Genomic DNA, 18521 nt, shown 5'->3' with positions numbered 1-18521 from the left:
GACTTTCATATCACATGAGCCAATATTTTATTCACAATAGAACATAGATAACATAACAAATGTTTAAACTGAGAAATTTTACACTTTTATCCACTAAATGATCAAATTTGATGCCTGCTAGGTCTCAAAAAAGTTGGCATAGGGGCAACAAATGGCTGAAAAAGCAAGAAATTTTGAAAAGATTTAGCTGGGAGAACATCTAGCAACTAATTAAGTTAATTGATATCAGGTCTGTAACATGATTAGCTATAAAAGGGATGTCTTAGAGAGGCAGAGTCTCTCAGAAGTAAAGATGGGCAGATCTGTGAAAGAGTGCATAAAAAGATTGTGGAATACTTTAAAAACAATGTTCCTCAACGTCAAATTGCAAAGGCCTTGCAAATCTCATCATCTACAGTGCATAACATCATCAAGAGATTCAGAGAAACTGGAGAAATCTCTGTGCGTAAGGGACAAGACCGAAGACCTTTATTGGATGCCCGTGGTCTTCGGGTCCTCAGACGACATAGCATCCCTCGTCGGCATGATTGTGTCAATGACATTACTAAATGGGCCCAGGAATACTTCCAGAAACCACTGTCGGTAAACACAGTCCGCCGCGCCATCTGCAGATGCCAACTAAATCTCTATCATGCGAAAAGGAAGCCATATGTGAACATGGTCCAGAAGCGCCGTCGTGTCTTGTAGGCCAAGGCTCATTTAAAATGGACTGTTTCAAAGTGGAAAAGTGTTCTATGGTCAGACGAGTCCAAATTTGACATTCTCATTGGAAATCACGGACGCCGTGTCCTCCGGGCTAAAGAGGAGCGAGACCTTCCAGCGTGTTATCAGCGTTCAGTTCAAAAGCCAGCATCTCTGATGGTATGGGGGTGCATAAGTGCATACGGTATGGGCAGCTTGCATGTTTTGGAAGGCACTATGAATGCTGAAAGGTATAGAAAGGTTTTAGATCAACATATGCTCCCCTCCAGATGATGTCTATTTCAGGGAAGGCCTTGTGTATTTCAGCAGGACAATGCAAAACCACATTCTGCAGCTATTACAACAGCATGGCTTCGTCGTAGAAGAGTCCGGGTGCTGAATTGGCCTGCCTGCAGTCCAGATCTTTCACCTATAGAGAAAAATAGGTCAAAGACGATCACAAACTCTTCAGCAGTTGGAAGCCTATATCAGGCAAGAATGGGACCAAATTTCAACACCAAAACTCCTGAAACTCATAACCTCGATGCCCAGATGTCTTCACACTGTTTTGAAAAAAAGAGAAGATGCTACACCATGGTAAACATGCCCCCGTCCCAACTATTTTGAGACCTGTAGCAGGCATCAAATTTGAAATGAGCTCATTTTGTGCATAAAATTGTAAAATTTCTCAGTTTAAACATTTGTTATGTTATTTATATGTTCTATTGTGAATAAAATATTGGCTCATGTGATTTTTAGTTTTCATTTTATAAATCTTCTTAATTAAATTTTCTCAAATCTGCCCATTCAGTTTGTGTTGTATAGATGTCCATTTTCTCCATATTAGGATTTTTCCGCCTAACACATTCAGCTCTGTGATTGGTGGTCCAGCTGTGAAATTACAGAGTTCCAAGCCATAACAGGTCAATGAGAAACGAATAGAGTGGTGGAACTGTGACGTAACTTTGTAGGCCAATCAGCAGTTAGGTATCACGCTGGTTCCCACGACAAAATCCCAAAAGGATTTTTCCATAGCCTTTAGAATTATCACAAAAAAATAAGTTCTGTGATCAAGAAAAGTTTATGATACTTACACGTTTTGTTCATCAAGATAATTTTCACAGATGAACCACTTTTATGAAACTAGAATGCAGTCGCCAGAAGCAAAAAGCTAAAGGTAGGCTATAAATGAACTACACCACTGACATATCTATATGTTTATTATTTTGTTAAGTTTTGGATTTGTTTTGTTTAGTTTTTGTTTTACGTTGTTTTCCCCCAGAACTCACCGGCTTTGGACAGCTCTCCTGGTTTTGACCATCTGATCTGGTTCTGGTTTTGGAGTCTGGATTCTCTTTCAGTACACTGCTTGCCTGCTTGGACTGTCTTGCCGTTCTGACTATCAGCCTGATCTTGACCGTGAGCTTGGATTTCTCTGATACTGTCTGATGATCTCTCTGTAAGTCTGACCTCGGCTCATGACTGGATATTATTTGCTGATGGACTGATCTGGATTTCGACCCCAGCCTGTTTGACTTTCCCTCTGCCTATCGCCCAGAGTTGGTTCAGAGCCCAGCGACTTGCGCTGTTTTATATTTGTGTTGCAATAAAGTGAAGTTAAGCATTTTTCTGCTTTAGGGTCCTTCCTTTCAGAGAAAGTAAAAAAGGCTGGGTTAAAAATGGACAAACCCAGCGGTTGGGTTAAATGTTTAACCCAACGTGCTGGGTAGTTTTACTCAACTCAACTATTGTTTAAAAATTACTATATTGCTCACTTAAAATGAACCCAAAATATGTTGGAAATTAACATTAATATGTTTAATAAATGAACATTTATGAAATTACTCATTAATAAATGTTTACCTTTTGATTATTATTGTTGTCTCTAGTTATTATGTGTCTGATTTTTAATTTCCAACCTATTTTGGGTTCATTTTAAGCCAGACATATAGTCATTTTTAAACAATGGTTGGGTTAAATAAAACTACCCAGCATGTTGGGTTAAACATTTAACCCAACCGTTGGGTTTATCCATATTTCATTTATTGGTTAGTAGTAGGTCACCCGGATACTTTTTGCCTACACTTTTATGAGTACTGTGAATTCAGACATACTTCTTTTGTCACATACTGTTTTTCGCCTACTATGTAGAAGGGAAGTATGTGATTTCGGATGCAGCCAATCTCTAAATCTTCAGCAGAAAAGTGAGTTGTGCCAGCTCTCACAAGAAGTGAATCGAACCGAGACATCAAACTCTCAGACGACAGAGAATGTTTATAGTGAGCTCCGTAAAACTCTAAACCTACTCTGAAACTCTGAAAAAGTTTGTTCAACTAGCTTTAACAGTCCACTGGTTATAACAAACCTGAGAAGTGGTGAATCAGCATTATGGCCAATAACATGACAGAGTTTTCATTTCAAAATACAGCCCTGATCCCTGGCCCCCTGGGAAGGGCCCCTCACCTCTGTTTTTCCACGTTATTCATTTTTTCTGGTGTGTTGACAGCTGTGAGGACCGCAGTGTCTGTCCCCATGATGTCCTGAGAGAACAGAAAGAAGATGAAGATGATCTTGTTTGTCTCCCTCCCGTGGGCTCCGTTCAGGGACTACTTTTGAGTTCCATAGAAGAATGAACGTCATACAGGCTTAAAACAATATGAGGGTGAGTAAATGATAACAGAATTTACATTTTGGGATGAATGATCTCTTTAAAGACATGAGCATGAGAGAGAAGAAAAGAGGTGTTTGAGGAGAAACGGCCCTCAGAGTTTAAAAAAACCACTCCACCTTTTCCATAGTTTTAGGCGACTATTTCTAACATTTGAATAATTCATGACAGGCTAAAATATCTCCCCCATACAGAAAGTTTGAATGCACAAGCAGAAAATGTTCACACACACGCACAAATCTGAAAAGTTCAAAGTTTGGACGAGCTCTCCAAATAAGACATGCACTTACAGCAAGTTCAGTCAAAGTGAAGGAAGTCTCACCAACTATACTAGATATACAGACAAGAAAAGTATTTTCTCACATAAAAATGTCTGAATGTCATTGCATTGCATGCACATATATCAATCAAATGCTGCAGGATCACTTTTCTTGATTGCTTTGGTGATTTTTCTGTGCATGTATGAAGTCAGTTCTCCTCAAGATCACACAGGTAAAGAATCATATTTCAATCATGACATCAACTCTCTGAATAGTTTTAGCAAGTTATTGAATAATGTTAATGTATTTGGTCTCTACACTGCTGCTGCAGAACAAGTACAGACTTGCTACTGCTAATAGATACATTGCTACATAAATAGACATACATAAATCCCGTAGCCGATCTAGGCAGGTGGAGCTGGGGAGGTGGAGGGGTTTAGAGGAACTTTGATATCGCATTGCAGGACTAGCTTACAGCAAACAATGAACCAGACTTTAAATGTTGAGCAAGCAATCTCATTGGCTGCAGGATCAGCAGAGGCCAATCAGCTTGTGCCATGCCGTAATGATGTGATTGCCTACAGATCAGCCTGCGCCCTCTAGAGTTTCATGAATGAACTAAATACTAACTAGCAACATCATCCACTAACCACAAACACACACAATCTTGACTGTCTTCATCTTTAAAGGGGTCCTTGATTATGACTTCACTTTTTTAACTTTAGTCAGTGTGTAATGTTGCTGCAAAGTTACAGTGCTCAAATATCCAATGCAAATGGAGATATTTTCTTTTAAAGAATTCGCCGTTTAAGGTCTACAACAAAAGGCTGGTAGGGACTACAACGGGCTTATTCCCAGGTTGGGGACATCACTAACCCTAAAATTTACATAAACCCCACCCCCGAGAACACACAACAAAGGGGGTGAGGCCATGTTGGACTGCTTTAGAGAAGAGGAAGAGTTGTTGTAGTAGAGTGTTGTTGTCATGCCGTCATTTTACGCCGGACTGCTTCACAAACGAGGGTCAATTCAACGCTGGATTTGCACAAAAGATTAATCAACTCCACAGCAACTACATAAATTTATCCACTAACCATTCAGAAACGTCCAGTTTCATTCTAAAAGTTGTAACTTCTTCCTGAGTCTCTCCATCAGTGTCGACTCCGGTTTGAACAATGTAAGGCTGAACACCGTTACTGACAATTCAATTCAAATTTACATTCTTTAGTTTAAAGGGATTGTTCACCCAAAAAATGAAAATGTCATTAAAGCTGCAATCCGTAATTTTTGGCGCCCTAGCATTTAATAAACAGAACTGCATGCGTCTTGCAGAAGAACATTGTAGCCGGAGCTTCTTCTCTCTGTTTATGTCTATGACGAGTCACGCAGTTACTGTGCTACTCCGCAGCGGTGCCGACCTGACCGGTCTAAAATAGTCTGAATATAAACACTTAATATAAGTGTACCATAATGATTCAGGGTAAGACAAAAAAATGGTTTGGAAAATGGATTCATGTTGTACATTCTAATTATATAATTTTTGTAAATTTTGAACACAAAAGTTACTCACGCTAATGTTGTTCCAAACCTGTAAGATTTTCATTCATCTTCAGAACATAAATGAAGATTTTTTTGATGAAATTTGAGAGCTGTCTGTCCCTCCATAGACAGCAACGCAACTGACACTTTGACGTTTCAAAAAGTTAATTTAAGAGATTGTAAAACTAATCCATATAAATTGAGTGGTTTAGTCCAAATTTTCTGGGGACAGAAAATTTGGGTTTAGTTTGCCAAAAAATGAAAATTCTGTCATTAATTACTCACCCTCACGTTCCACACCCATAAGACCTTCGTTCATCTTCAGAACACAAATTAAGATATTTTTGATGAAATCCGAGAGCTTTCTTAACCATCCATAGGCAGCAACATAATTGCAACTTTAAAGGTCCAGAAATGTAGTAAAGACATTGTTAAAATAGTCCATGCGACTACAGTGGTTCAACATTAATGTTATGAAGTGACGAGAATACTTTTGTGCGCAAAAACAAATAAAAATAATGACTTTATTCAACAATCTCTTCTCTTCCACGCTGGCTCACTATTGGCGGCTCCTGAATCAGCATCACACGCATGTGTCGTGGAGCTCACATGAACAGTCCACCAATACTGAGCCAACGGTCCGATGTAGAATTCAGAAGTGTTGCGTTGTGTTTACTATGTGAATAGCATAGTAAAATGACATGGAAGAGAAGAGATGGTTGAAAAGTTGTAATTTTTGTTTGTTTTTGTGCACAAAAAGTATTCTCTGCGCTTCATAATATTAAGGTTGAACCACTGAAGTCACATGGACAATTTCAACAATGTCTTTAATTCCTTTCTGAGCATCTGAAAGTGGCTGTTGTTTGTGTTGCTGTCTATGGAGTGATCAGAAATCTCTCAGATTTCATCAAAAATATATTAATTTGTGTTCTGAAGATGAATGAAGGTCTAATGGGGGTGGAACAACATGAGGGTGAGTAATTAATGACAGAATTCTTATTTTTGTGTGAACTAACCCTTTAAATCCTCAGATAAAGTGATCGAGTCTCTTCAGAAAATGTAAACTAAAACACTCAATTCATATGGATTAGTTTTACAATCTCTTTATGAACTTTTTAAGTATCAAAGTTTCAGTTGCGTAGCTGTTTATGGAGGGACAGAAATCTCTCAGATTTTATCAAAAATATCTTCATTTGTGTTCCGAAGATGAGCAAAAGTCTAATGGGTTTGTAATGACATGAGGGTGAGTAATTAATTACAGAATTTTCATTTACCTTACAGGTTGGAAAAGACATGAGTAAATGATGACAGAATTTTCATCCTATGATATCTTGAGTAATCTAATGATCCCAATCAAGTACATTTGTAAGACATTGCTGCAATTAATGAAAATATTAGCTGGTTGGTTTTATTTTGGTGTAATAATTGGCATGTTTCTGGGTACAAAAATAGGTACAACTGTGTTTAATCATAAAAAAACAGTAAATGACTGGCAGCTACGGCTGCCAAACAAAAACCATAAAATTAAAGTAAAATATCTTAATTTAAACAAGGAAAAATCTGTAAAATAACAGTTTTACACTGTAAAAAAATCCTAAAAAAACAGCTACGGCTGCCAAACAAAAACCGTAAAAATATCTTAATTTAAACAAGGAAAAACTTGTAAAATAAAATTTTTCACTAAAACTTTTAATGAAAATTTCTGTAAAAGTATTGTTTTTGCACTTTATTTGAATTAAGATATTTTACTTTAATTTTACGGTTTTTGTTTGGCAGCCGTAGCTTCCAGTCATTTACCGTTTTTTTTTTACGTTTTTTTTTTTTTTTTTTTTTTTTACAGTGCTGATAAAATGTGGTTGTCTAATTCTCCCACTGGATTTCGGTCTCCGGTCTTAAATCTGGGTATGCCGACCCATTCTACAAATATGTCTATATGGGATGCGTCTATCGTTCCCTCAACACTTCTAAAAGGCAAATAAGAATGGACTACAACAGCTGAAGATAGAGAAGATCATTAAACCTCTTGCTTGTTGCAAATCCCAATTTTCCGCTGAAAAGACACTCGCCAACTGGATATGGGAGATCACGTCGGGGTCACCACTTTGTAAGAAACCCCCCATCGGCCCAAAAACGGAATCCGACGGCCTGGGTGAAGGTTTAACACATGTATGTCTTTTCAGCACCCCTGTGAAGTTCACTTAAGTTCTAGAATTTAGTTTCAATTTTACTTTAGCTGCTCGTTTAATCTGACTCCAATTTCAAATGATTATTACTCTTAGATGGTGTTTCCAATTAGAAATTAATCATTAGTTATGTATTAATTTAGTTTTTTGATAATTCTGATTACCTAATATCTTCAATTATTCGTTCACTGCGGTCCCGGTATCACTTAGAAAAGTCACTTCGGCCGATTGCTCTTCACGATCACAAACTAGTCAGTTCTGACCTTAGACAGAGGATGCAGGGTAATATCTACCTTTAAGTCGGTCGCGCTCTGCTTACTCGTAACAAAAAGCATAGTTTTTATATATTTGCGAAAACTGCAACTTATTTAAGGCAGCGATACTCAGAAATCGAAATAGTCTCAATTGATGTTCATAGGTTGGCACCTAGCTCCACCTATTAAGCCTCCCGTATGATCAATCCTGAACACAAATTTGCGGCAATACCTTCGCTTTAATCTACTAGAAATAATGAATTAAGAATAATGCAGAATAAATCAAGAATAATATTTATTTTTCAGGTAAGAATGTATCATGCAATTACACAAATAACCGATTAGAAGCCAATTCAGAAATCATGAATACATAACATCAATTGCTCAAAGATGACTCTAAGAGTAAGAAATGCATATACACACAGTGGTGGATTAGTGTTTTTAAGACACTTACGCATCACTGCATGGGGGTTTCTGGCTACAGAAGATCCCAAATGGCTGCTTTGCACTTTCCCTTAAATACCCAGACCAGAACAAAAGGATTGTAAATATTTACTACACCAACACCTGTTTTGGGGGGAGAGGGGTGGGTTTTCAGATATCTTGAAGAGACACCACCCAAAAGGAGGACAGAATTCTCCTTAGTTTTCAATCTTCCTCATAATACCAGTGACTGCTGTGAAATTGAGACAATTTTACCAATCGCACTGAGACATTTAAAATAATACCAAACATGAAAGGAAAAAACAATAGATACACAAGGTACATTATACATTTTCGAGAACTTTCAGTGACTTGAGTCAGGGGGAAAGGAAGGAGGGTGTGTGTGTGGGGGAAAGGGTTGCATACTGTAGATGTGTGAAGAGAGTTTTGGGCAAGGCGTTGTCCTATGCTATTTCTTTGAGATCTTCTCTCCAGATGAGGTTTATTGCTTTATTGCAGGGTGCTTGATCTCAGTTTTTATATTAGCAGGAAAATCAAGTCTTACAGCTCCAAAACAATGACAAAATTTTTATTTAGAAGATATAAGCATCTCTCACTTCCACCAATATGGATCAATGATTTTGATGACATCACCCTGCACTTCAGCTTCTCATCAGACTTTCTGTCCAATCAAATGCTCTCTAGAATCTGAAGCATCCCGCCCCCTACAATATAAATAGATGCTGAATCTTCGGCTGAAATTGGTCACTTGTTCACACATTTACTATTTTCTACATGGTGAATGGCACATGGTGCACTATATAGGGCATAAAGTGGGGGCTCGTCCGGGATTTGAACCCAGGACCTCTCGCACCCAAAGCGAGAATCATAGCCCAAGTCCGTGTAAATATAGACAGTGTAAATATGCTTTCCATTGAAGCAAATGAAGTCTGGTTTCACATTAGTGTCACGTGAACCGCCACAGCTTGCACACAGTCTGCTCCGGTCCAGAGACACAAAAGAACAGAGCTGATCATATGCGCGAGTCGGCGCAAAGCACAAAACACATCGTACCCATTTGAATTCTGCACAGAATGCTGTATTTTAAAGCGATATGGAGGAGATTAGTAGGAGAAACGGTTAGAGATTTGGAGGAAACTGAGGCTTTACTGAGCTCAACTGCTCTGGCCGAGTTGTGATATAAACAAAACACTATTGGCTATTTTAAAAAGGTGAGGAGCTGTTCAAAATTACATCAACACATTGAATAAGGCTGTGCGTTTCTATGAATTCTGTTTCATTTTTCTTAAATTTTCATTTTAATTGTTTGATATTACTTTAAGTTTTAATAATGGTATTATTACTATTGTTACTTTGAGAAGTACATTTTACTGCACAGTAATAATATATTTGTGTCACAATTTCTTCAAGCTAAACTAAACTTTTATTTTGACGTATTGTCGTGAAGACGTTTGAGTTTCTGTGTGTATTTTTCATGCTTTAATATCCACAGACACTAGTCCATATCCTGAAGAGTACAGTCATACTTTAGATATATTAATCCAAGATTAATATATATAAATATTTAGATATATTAATATACAGTAAATTCCATTTTTATGACTGGATTCTGCGATTCCCACAGAAATCATAAGGCCCTACTAATACAATGCCGCTTATATGTTTTTAAGTGTGACTTCAGTGTCCTTTTGAGGCCGCTGTAAACAAACAACCCAGTAAAGTGTAAAATACATCAACCGTCTTGCACCTCGCTGTACTTTTAAGAGAGCGTTTCAATCTACGTCCAGACAATTTAGGAGCATGTGTGACGTTCAGAGGGAAGCATGGCACATTTCTTAGACAGCCGCTGTTTTTTCACAGCATGTTTTATTTAGGATATGGACTTTTTAAAAGGAAGGCACTCTGAGCATGCAACTGCAAGAATCAGCCCAACAAAGCACTTTGTCACCATGATATACAAATATAAATACATATATATGGACACAATGCATTAAAGATATATAAGGGCTCCTGAAAACCAGAGCAGAGATTAAACACAAAAATTAAGTGACAAAGAACAAACAGATGGCTCATTGTCAGGAAACAGAGTCATATGTATGGAAGCTTGTTTCCGCCATGTAATAAAAAATAAAAAAGGTAATTGCGTCTTTTTATCTCACAATTCTGACTTCTTACAGTATATACTCACAATTGCGAGTTATAATCAGAATTGCGTGATACGAAGTCAGAATTGTGATAGAAAGTCAGAATTGCGTGATATAAAGTCAGAATTACATGATATAAAGTCAGAATTGCGTGATATGAAGTCAGAATTGTGATAGAAAGTCAGAATTGCGTGATATAAAGTCAGAATTACATGATATAAAGTCAGAATTGTGATATAAAGTCAGAATTGCGTGATATAAAGTCAGAATTGTGAGTTATAAAGTCAGAATTGTGAGGGGAAAAAGACTGATGTTTTTTCTCAGAATTGTGAGTTTATATCTCATAATTCTGACTTTATAACTCACAATTGCATGTTATAAAGTCTGAATTGTGAGATATAAACTCACAATTCTGACTTTTTTTCTCAATATAATATATATAAACTTGAGATATATTGAGATATAAAGTCAGAATTGCGTGAGAAAATTGTGAGAAAAAAGTCAGAATTGTAAGATAAAAAGTCGCAATTACCTTTTTTATTTATTTATTTATTTAGTGGGGGAAACAAGCTTCCATACATTTGACTGCTGTGGGACTTACTACTGATATAACGAACAGAAAATCTAAAATAATAATAATAGTATCTCAGTTATATTAAAATAACATTGTGATAACTGGATGCCACTTGCTGAATTAAACATGGAATGAAATCAGGTCATCCAGGTCAGTGCTTGACAACGTGCATTGTAACGTGTTGGGCAGGCCAAAGGCAAAACTGTAAAATCAGTATAAAAACTTCACAACATCTACAAGCACCTCTTTTATAACTTTGAGTAGCAGAAGTGCTTCATAAGCCAGAGGCTTTTAAAGTAAACAGACTTGACACGCTGTGCTGACTCCAACAAACCCAAAGACAGTCACAAAACTGCAAGATCAGACTTAATGAGCAGCTGGATGGATTCACGTCATCTGCGGGATCCCGCTGACGCTGCTGTGTGGACAGTCAAGGAGACGTGACGAAGACGAGGACGCTGATTTGAGATCAGAGGTTTCACATGGAAGAATCGTCTGAACTGAGCAGCTGCTCAATGTAAACATGCAGAGTTACAGATGTAACATCTTCAATTAGAATCATTCATTGATCAGCCATCAATCATTGATGGCTTTTGTGTTTATACAAGCTCACAAAATAAACTTTGAGTAGATTATACATATGCAAAATATATGGGTCACTGATGAATAAAAACACACAATGGAGATATAGTTAATATAGAAGTTTTATTAAGTGTTAACAATGAGATTATGTGGTTTTTATAATCAATTAACACTGTTTTTTGTCATTTTTTTACAAGATGGACCAAATTTGGCACCAAAAAAAGTCATTCGGTTTAACCAACATTTTGGTTTTACCAAAAGACACTTTTGGTTATACAGAATGAAGATAGGCTGCTAACAGGCTGATATCTAGCTAGCTAGCAAAAAGGACAATTAAACATTTTATATTTAGTACAAGTTTTTTATATATTACAATATTTTCCATGTTTTATAGCGGTTGTACCAAATGACCTGATGTTTCGGGACATGCGTATGAGCAAGTGAGAACATGAATTTTTCAAATAGTTAAGAGGGAGTTAGTTCCTTTGCTTCATGACCATGTGGTCCTTTGCATGTGTCTGAATGATGTCACATGATATTGACCACATGATTTGATCCAAAATGGTCCCTTTATATTGGTTACACTGAATGACATCAATGAAATTCATTTTTCAGGACATTCTTTCTCTTAACAAAGCAACGACTTCTACACATAATTTTAATACCATTTTGCACTATGTTGATATATGATGTTATAAAATCATGGCAGAATAAAAATATATACATTTATTTCATTTTAAGATATTTTAATCACAAATGAAATGGCTGTATTGGCCTTTGGACCGTTAAACCGAATGACCTTTTAACATTTCAAAATCTTTAAAATACCTTTATATGTAGCAAAATATGATTAAAACATTTTGGATTCAATAAAAGAGATCTAGTTGTACTACCTTACATACTTTGGATGTCATATCTTTGTTTTTTATTATTATTAAGGCCTTTGGACAAAAAAATTACCCATCACGTCATTGACCCATATATATAATAATAATAATAATAATAATAATAATAATTCCTTACATTTATAAAGTGCTTTTCTGGGTACTCAAAGCGCTTTACATATGGAAGGAGGAATCTCCTCAACCACCACCAATGTGCAGCATCCACCTGGATGATGCGACGGCAGCCAAATTGCGCCAGAACGCCCACCACACACCAGCTTATTGGTGGAGAGGAGATATAAATATATATAAATAACTTAATTACATTAAATGAATGCATTAAATTAACAGCCATAATAGTATTGTCTGCAACTTTATAAAATACTTATAAGTGAAAAATTCATCATTTTTACCCAAATCTCAACAGGACTTTGGCTCAGAATCAGATTTTGAACAAAGGATTAGTAAACTGTGACAGAATTTTCTTTTTTTGAATGAACAGTTCCTTAAAAAAACACACAAAAGTCAGAGACTCAGCCTAGAGACTTGCAAGTTAGCCCTGTTCATTGTTTCTCAGGTTGTTTCTGAACTTCAAATCACAACAGAAGAATCCTCAACATCCATTTTGCACTAAAGGTGACCCGCTATATAGAGAAGCAACTTCCCTCCATTTTCATATCAAAACGCTTCTCTCGGAGGTTACAGATGTTGAATTTGACTCTGCAATCCAGCACACACATACGAGGCCCTTTGGGTTTATCAGAAGCTTGCAGCTTCACTCCAGACATCACATACACACAGGCCTCGGTCTTAAGGAGCCTTTTCCCTCCATTGTCACCAGACCGTTTGATCAGCGCGCTCTTCGTGCCACTGATCGCTCCGAAAGCTGAACTGTACATTCATCTTTACCCTCAACAAAGAGCTTTTGCTAAAAATGAACATTTATTCATCATTTAGTCACCTTTTGTGTGACTTTCTTTCACACAAATGGAGATGCTCAGAAGAATATTTTTATTTTCATAATGGGAACTTATAATAACAAAAAAACACTGTAAAATAGACATATAGAATGGGAAAGGAGGAAAGTTTTTTGAAAATGGATGTTGAGAATTCTTCTTTTGTGATTTGTGAAGTTCAGAAACAACCCGTAAAACAATGAACAGGACAAACTAGATTGAAACTAGTGACTTTTGTGTTTTAAGAAATAGTTCATTCAAAAGAAAAAAAAAATCTGTCACCATTTGCTCACCGTGACAGTACTTGAGTACATTTTTCATTTTTGAGTGTAATTAAATTGTGGTACCTTTAATTAATATTGTAATTAATATTCGAAAAAAGAAAAAAAAATTACTATTCGAATTTTACTATTATGTTTGCTGGCTGTAAATGCAGTGAATACATGATAAATCCTAAGCACTAAAACTCGCAGTTATAACTAAATGCACTTGGTGGCGCTGTGGAGCGTGTTTAACAATTTTATTTTATTTCATCGTCACATAATGTTGTCGTCTGCCTCGCGAAGTTTGGAATTACTTAGATGAAAATAATCTTACAAAATGGAATTACATTTGACCAAATGAATTAATGAATACGAGTTATCATAATATCACTACCATAATGAGAAAGCACATGAAATCAAAACAACCGTATAATGAGGAAAGACAGCTGCACTCACGACAGGTAAGCGCAGCTGTACCCCCGAGTGAGCCAAGAAGATACCTTATCTGATAGCAAAATAATTGAGACATATGCTTCCTTTAAGTTTCATCAAGGGAGACATATTTACGAACAGAAAACACAAAGTGCTGCTGTTAGAAACTTAGCTTAGCACACCATTATCTTTGTGTCTCTGCAACGTCTGTCAGCGCAGCTCGTTTTCTTACCCGAGCATGTGGATATTATTGTTTTTCTCAACATGAACAATATGAAAACGATAACTATATACTGACTCGAGTGTATACTGTATGTACGTTCTGTACGATAACTGGCGCTGTCCTTTATTAGCGTTTTTCACGTTTGCGCTGCTTGAGCTTGAATGCTTTTGCTCTTTATATTTTTTGTTTACACATATTGTTTAATGCTTTGAACTAAAAGAAAACCTTAAGATATAACGTAAGCTTGTTCATAAATGGTTACAAAATCTTGATGAATTAAAAAAATAACGTATTTCTCGTTTAACGTCATTTAAATAAACGAATATTCGAATATTCCTTTTTTACGAGCCCAAATATTCGAATACAATATTTTGGGAAAATGCCCATCCCTACTTTGCTTTTACTTGAGTTGAATAAAATAAAGTATTCAACTTCGCTACATTTATTTTTCACCAAAAGTACAAAGTACTTTGATAAAGGTGCTAACGGAGAAACAGGGCGAGCTGGAACTTTTTAAACTTTGACATTCAATCACTGGCGCTTGCGTTTTAATGAGTATCGCTAACATTTCAATATTTTAGTGAATGTGAGCTATGCTCATATCCTGATTTTAAATTGTAATTTTGGCAGCTCCTGAAATGGGTCATACCATTGATTGTACTAAATGTGCGTTAGCAAACATTGTATGAAGCTGAAATAACCTCAACATTAGCAACAGCAGTGAAATATGATTGCATGATTTACAGTGCTCAGCGTAAATGAGTACACCACCTTTGAAAAGTAACATTTTAAACAATATCTCGATGAACACAAAAACTATTTCCAAAATGTTGACAAGACTAAGTTTTATATAACATCTGTTTAACTTAAAACATGAAAGTAAGGTTAATAATATAACTTAGATTACACATTTTTCAGTTTTACTCAAATTAGGGTGATGCAAAAATTAGTACACCCCACAACAAAAACTACTACATCTAGTAGTTTGTATGGCCTCCATGATTTTTAATGACAGCACCAAGTCTTCTTTTTCCATTCTTCAAGAATGACCTCTTTTAGAGACTGGATGCTGGATGGAGAGTGATGCTCAACTTGTCTGTTCAGAATTCCCCATAGGTGTTCGATTGGATTCAGATCAGGAGCCACCGAATCACTTTCACCCTGTTCATCTTCAGAAATGTGTTTAGGATCATTGTCATGTTGGAAAAGTGCACAACGACCAAGGGCACGGAGTGATGGTAGCATCTTCTCTTTCAGTATAGAGCAGTACATCTGTGAATTCATGATGCCATCAATGAAATGCAGCTCCCCGACACCAGCAGCACTCATGCAGCCCCACATAAGGACACTGCCACCACCATGTTTCACTGTAGGCACCATGCATTTTTCTTTGTATTCCTCACCTTTGCGACGCCATACAGTTTTGAAGCCATCAGTTCCAAAAACACTTATCTTGGTATCATCACTCCAGAGTATAGAGTCCCAGTAGTCTTCATCTTTGTCAGCATGGGCCCTGGCAAACTCTAGTTGGGCTTTTTTGTGCCTGGGCTTCTTTCGTGGACGGCACCCATACATGCCATTCCTCTGCAGTGTACGCCGTATTGTGTTATGGGAAATAGTCACCCCAGTTTGGCTTTCTACTTCTTTACATAACTGCAGTGAACTTGCATGCCGATTTCCTTCAACCCTTCTCATCAGAAGACGCTCCTGTCGAGGTGTTAACTCCCGTGGACGACCTGGACGTCTCTGTGAGATGGTTGCAGTTCCATCTTTTTTAAATGTTTGTACCACTTTTGCTACAGTATTCTGACTGATAAGTAAAGCTTTGCTGATCTTCTTGTAGCCTTTACCTTTCTGGTGTAAAGAAATTATTTTCTTTCTCAGGTCTTGTGACATTTCTCTTCCATGTGGTGCCATTGCTGACAGCATGAAATGGGAAGGGGTTTTAACACCCTTTTATAGTCAACTGTCTGCTGGACACCTGTGTAATGAATAATTAGACTCAATTGTGGTTGAATTAAATTAGACATTTGTAGTCTAAAATTTAGCTTTGCTCCAGAGACTTTCAGTGGGGTGTACTCATTTTTGCATCACCCTAATTTGAGTAAAACTGATAATTTTGTTCTCTAAGTTATATTACTAACCTTACTTTCATGTTATAAGTTAAACTGATGTTATATAAAACTTAGTCTTGTCAACATTTTGGAAATTGTTTTTGTGTTCTTTGAGATATTGTTTAAAATGATACTTTTCAAAGGGGGTGTACTCATTTACACTTTTTTTGTCAGTCAGATGCATGTTAAAGTGTAGTTCGTTACTATAGCAACAGTGGGCTCTCGGCACATTTTGGGTAGAACGAAAAAAAAGAGCATTTTAACATGTTGACCCGTACCCCACTTCATTTTTTTACTATGACTTTTCTATTCATACTGTTTTAATCCCTCATTTCTTTGATCGGATCTCTCACTTACCCTTCTTTGCTTTTGCCCTTCTTAAAAACACTCGAATGATCTTATGTGGACTGACTTACTTTTCAAAATTAGTAATAAAACAATCGCTATTGGCAACAGGGATAGCTAGTACATTTCCTTAGCATAGCATAAAATACGACAGTTTATGAGATTAATATCATGTTTTGCTCCAAAATCACTAAATAGCATATATTTACACGTCAGTCGTGTTTGAAATAACTTCTGTGGTCCGGAAAATATATTAGGCTATGTTACAAAATTCTATGATACAGGCTATGTCAATTAGCATTGCATTATAGATATACATTACTCTTATAAAAATACCCGAGATGGCTTGAAGAACACAGATAAACACAGATATATCCCCGCAGTTGTGTGTTTATTGTCTTCATATTTCATCAGTCAAAATGTTTCTGTCTGCATTATTCAGCTGTAGCAATACCTGATGTCCATATAAGGGATTTCCTGGAATATCACAAGTTTAATATGACTCTCATTTGTGGACTTTCTGCACGAGGGTGCCCTCTGGCTTCCAGTATGAATGAAACAGAAAACTTACATGAGACTGTTTAGTGCTCCATCTTTTTAAAATCGGCTCATTTTGTGTAAAAAAAGAAAATTAATACTAAAGTACTTTGTAACGTAGTAACTTAAGTAGTTTTTTCAACAACTACTTATTTACTCTTACTTGAGTCATATTATTTTTCAGTACTTATACTTGTCCTCAAGTATATTATTTCTTAAGTAGCAATACTTTTACTTAAGTACAGTTTTTAGTACTCTTTCCACCACTGCCTATGTGACAAATCACATTCTGAGCCAAAGTCTTGGGTTAAGATTTGGGTAAATGATGATTTTTTTATTTATAGGCAAAGTATTTCATAAAGTTTCAGACAATATTATTAGGACTGTCAATTTAATGCATTCAATTTTGATATAATTATTTAAAATATATATAGATGTTATAGATGTGTGTGTGTGTGTGTGTAATATATATATATACACACACACACACAGATGAAGTTTCAGTCTGTCTAATCAACATCAAAGTTTGTTTCTAGCACCATGTGCCATTCATTGTAGTTTTCATCACAGACCAACAACAAACAAACACATACACACTATGACAAACATCCCGCCAACCCCCTGGGACAGAAGGAGACGCCTGGTCCCGCCTATAACAATAGACAGCGTCCCGAGGAATGCTGCGTCATTCTGCATGAGATTGAGTACTACGCAGTGGGAGGAACCAGCAAACAAACACAGGTCTGTATGAAGGCGGCGCACAAGGGACTCTGTCACTCCATGTACTTCATGATGGTCTGATTGCTCTCGGAGGAGTTGAAGGCAAATCTGTTTTCTTTTCTGGCCCTGCTGTGAACCGAAACCCAGTTCCCCGATCGCTCTCACCAGACGTGTGCCCTTTGTTTTTAGACCTGATTAAAATCGAGACATCGAGCCCACCAAACAAATATGTCACTCTGATAGCACTGATAATCAGGCATAGGCACAATCACTGTTCGTTGGTCCAATTATAGAGAGGAAATTAATGTGGAAAAGTTGACTAGGATAGGATGTGATAATACACAATGCAGCTGGTGTTTTTGAGTCATTCTCCTGCAAGTCTATGAAAGTCTAACTAAAAACTAAAAACCTTTTTGACACCAGATAGCTGAAAATGAGTGGCACTTGTGGACTGTTCCTTATATTAGATAAAATACATACATTTTAAATGACTGAAAAAGCTTGAAATAAAATAGATATAAATATTAGATGAAAAAAAAAAAAACTTTTAAACTAAGTGTTTGAAGTACTAAAAAGACTAAAACTGAAAAAAAAAAAAAAAAAAAAAACGTAAATATTGTGTTGTATAATTGTATAATAATAAAAAATGTCAAAAGACAAAAAAAAAAAAAAAATTACTAAAACGTAAACTAAAATGAAAACTGAAAATACAAAAATT

General features: G+C 36.5%; 1 long non-coding RNA gene across 1 annotated transcript; it reads right to left on the bottom strand.

Moving 5' to 3' along the window:
* Positions 1–3: 3 nt before the first annotated feature.
* On the bottom strand, positions 4–2259 carry LOC127513125 (uncharacterized). The gene is made up of 2 exons (XR_007930333.1): positions 1971–2259; positions 4–1111 (listed from the first exon to the last, which is right to left on the bottom strand). It is a non-coding gene; the product is annotated as an uncharacterized LOC127513125 (long non-coding RNA).
* Between the last annotated feature and the right edge of the window lie 16262 nt (positions 2260–18521).

The sequence above is a fragment of the Ctenopharyngodon idella genome, chromosome 5 (genome assembly GCF_019924925.1).
Source record: "Ctenopharyngodon idella isolate HZGC_01 chromosome 5, HZGC01, whole genome shotgun sequence".
Taxonomy (NCBI): Eukaryota; Metazoa; Chordata; class Actinopteri; order Cypriniformes; family Xenocyprididae; genus Ctenopharyngodon; species Ctenopharyngodon idella.
Note: the sequence above shows the minus strand (reverse complement) of the source record. Positions and strands in the feature narration are given on the sequence as shown.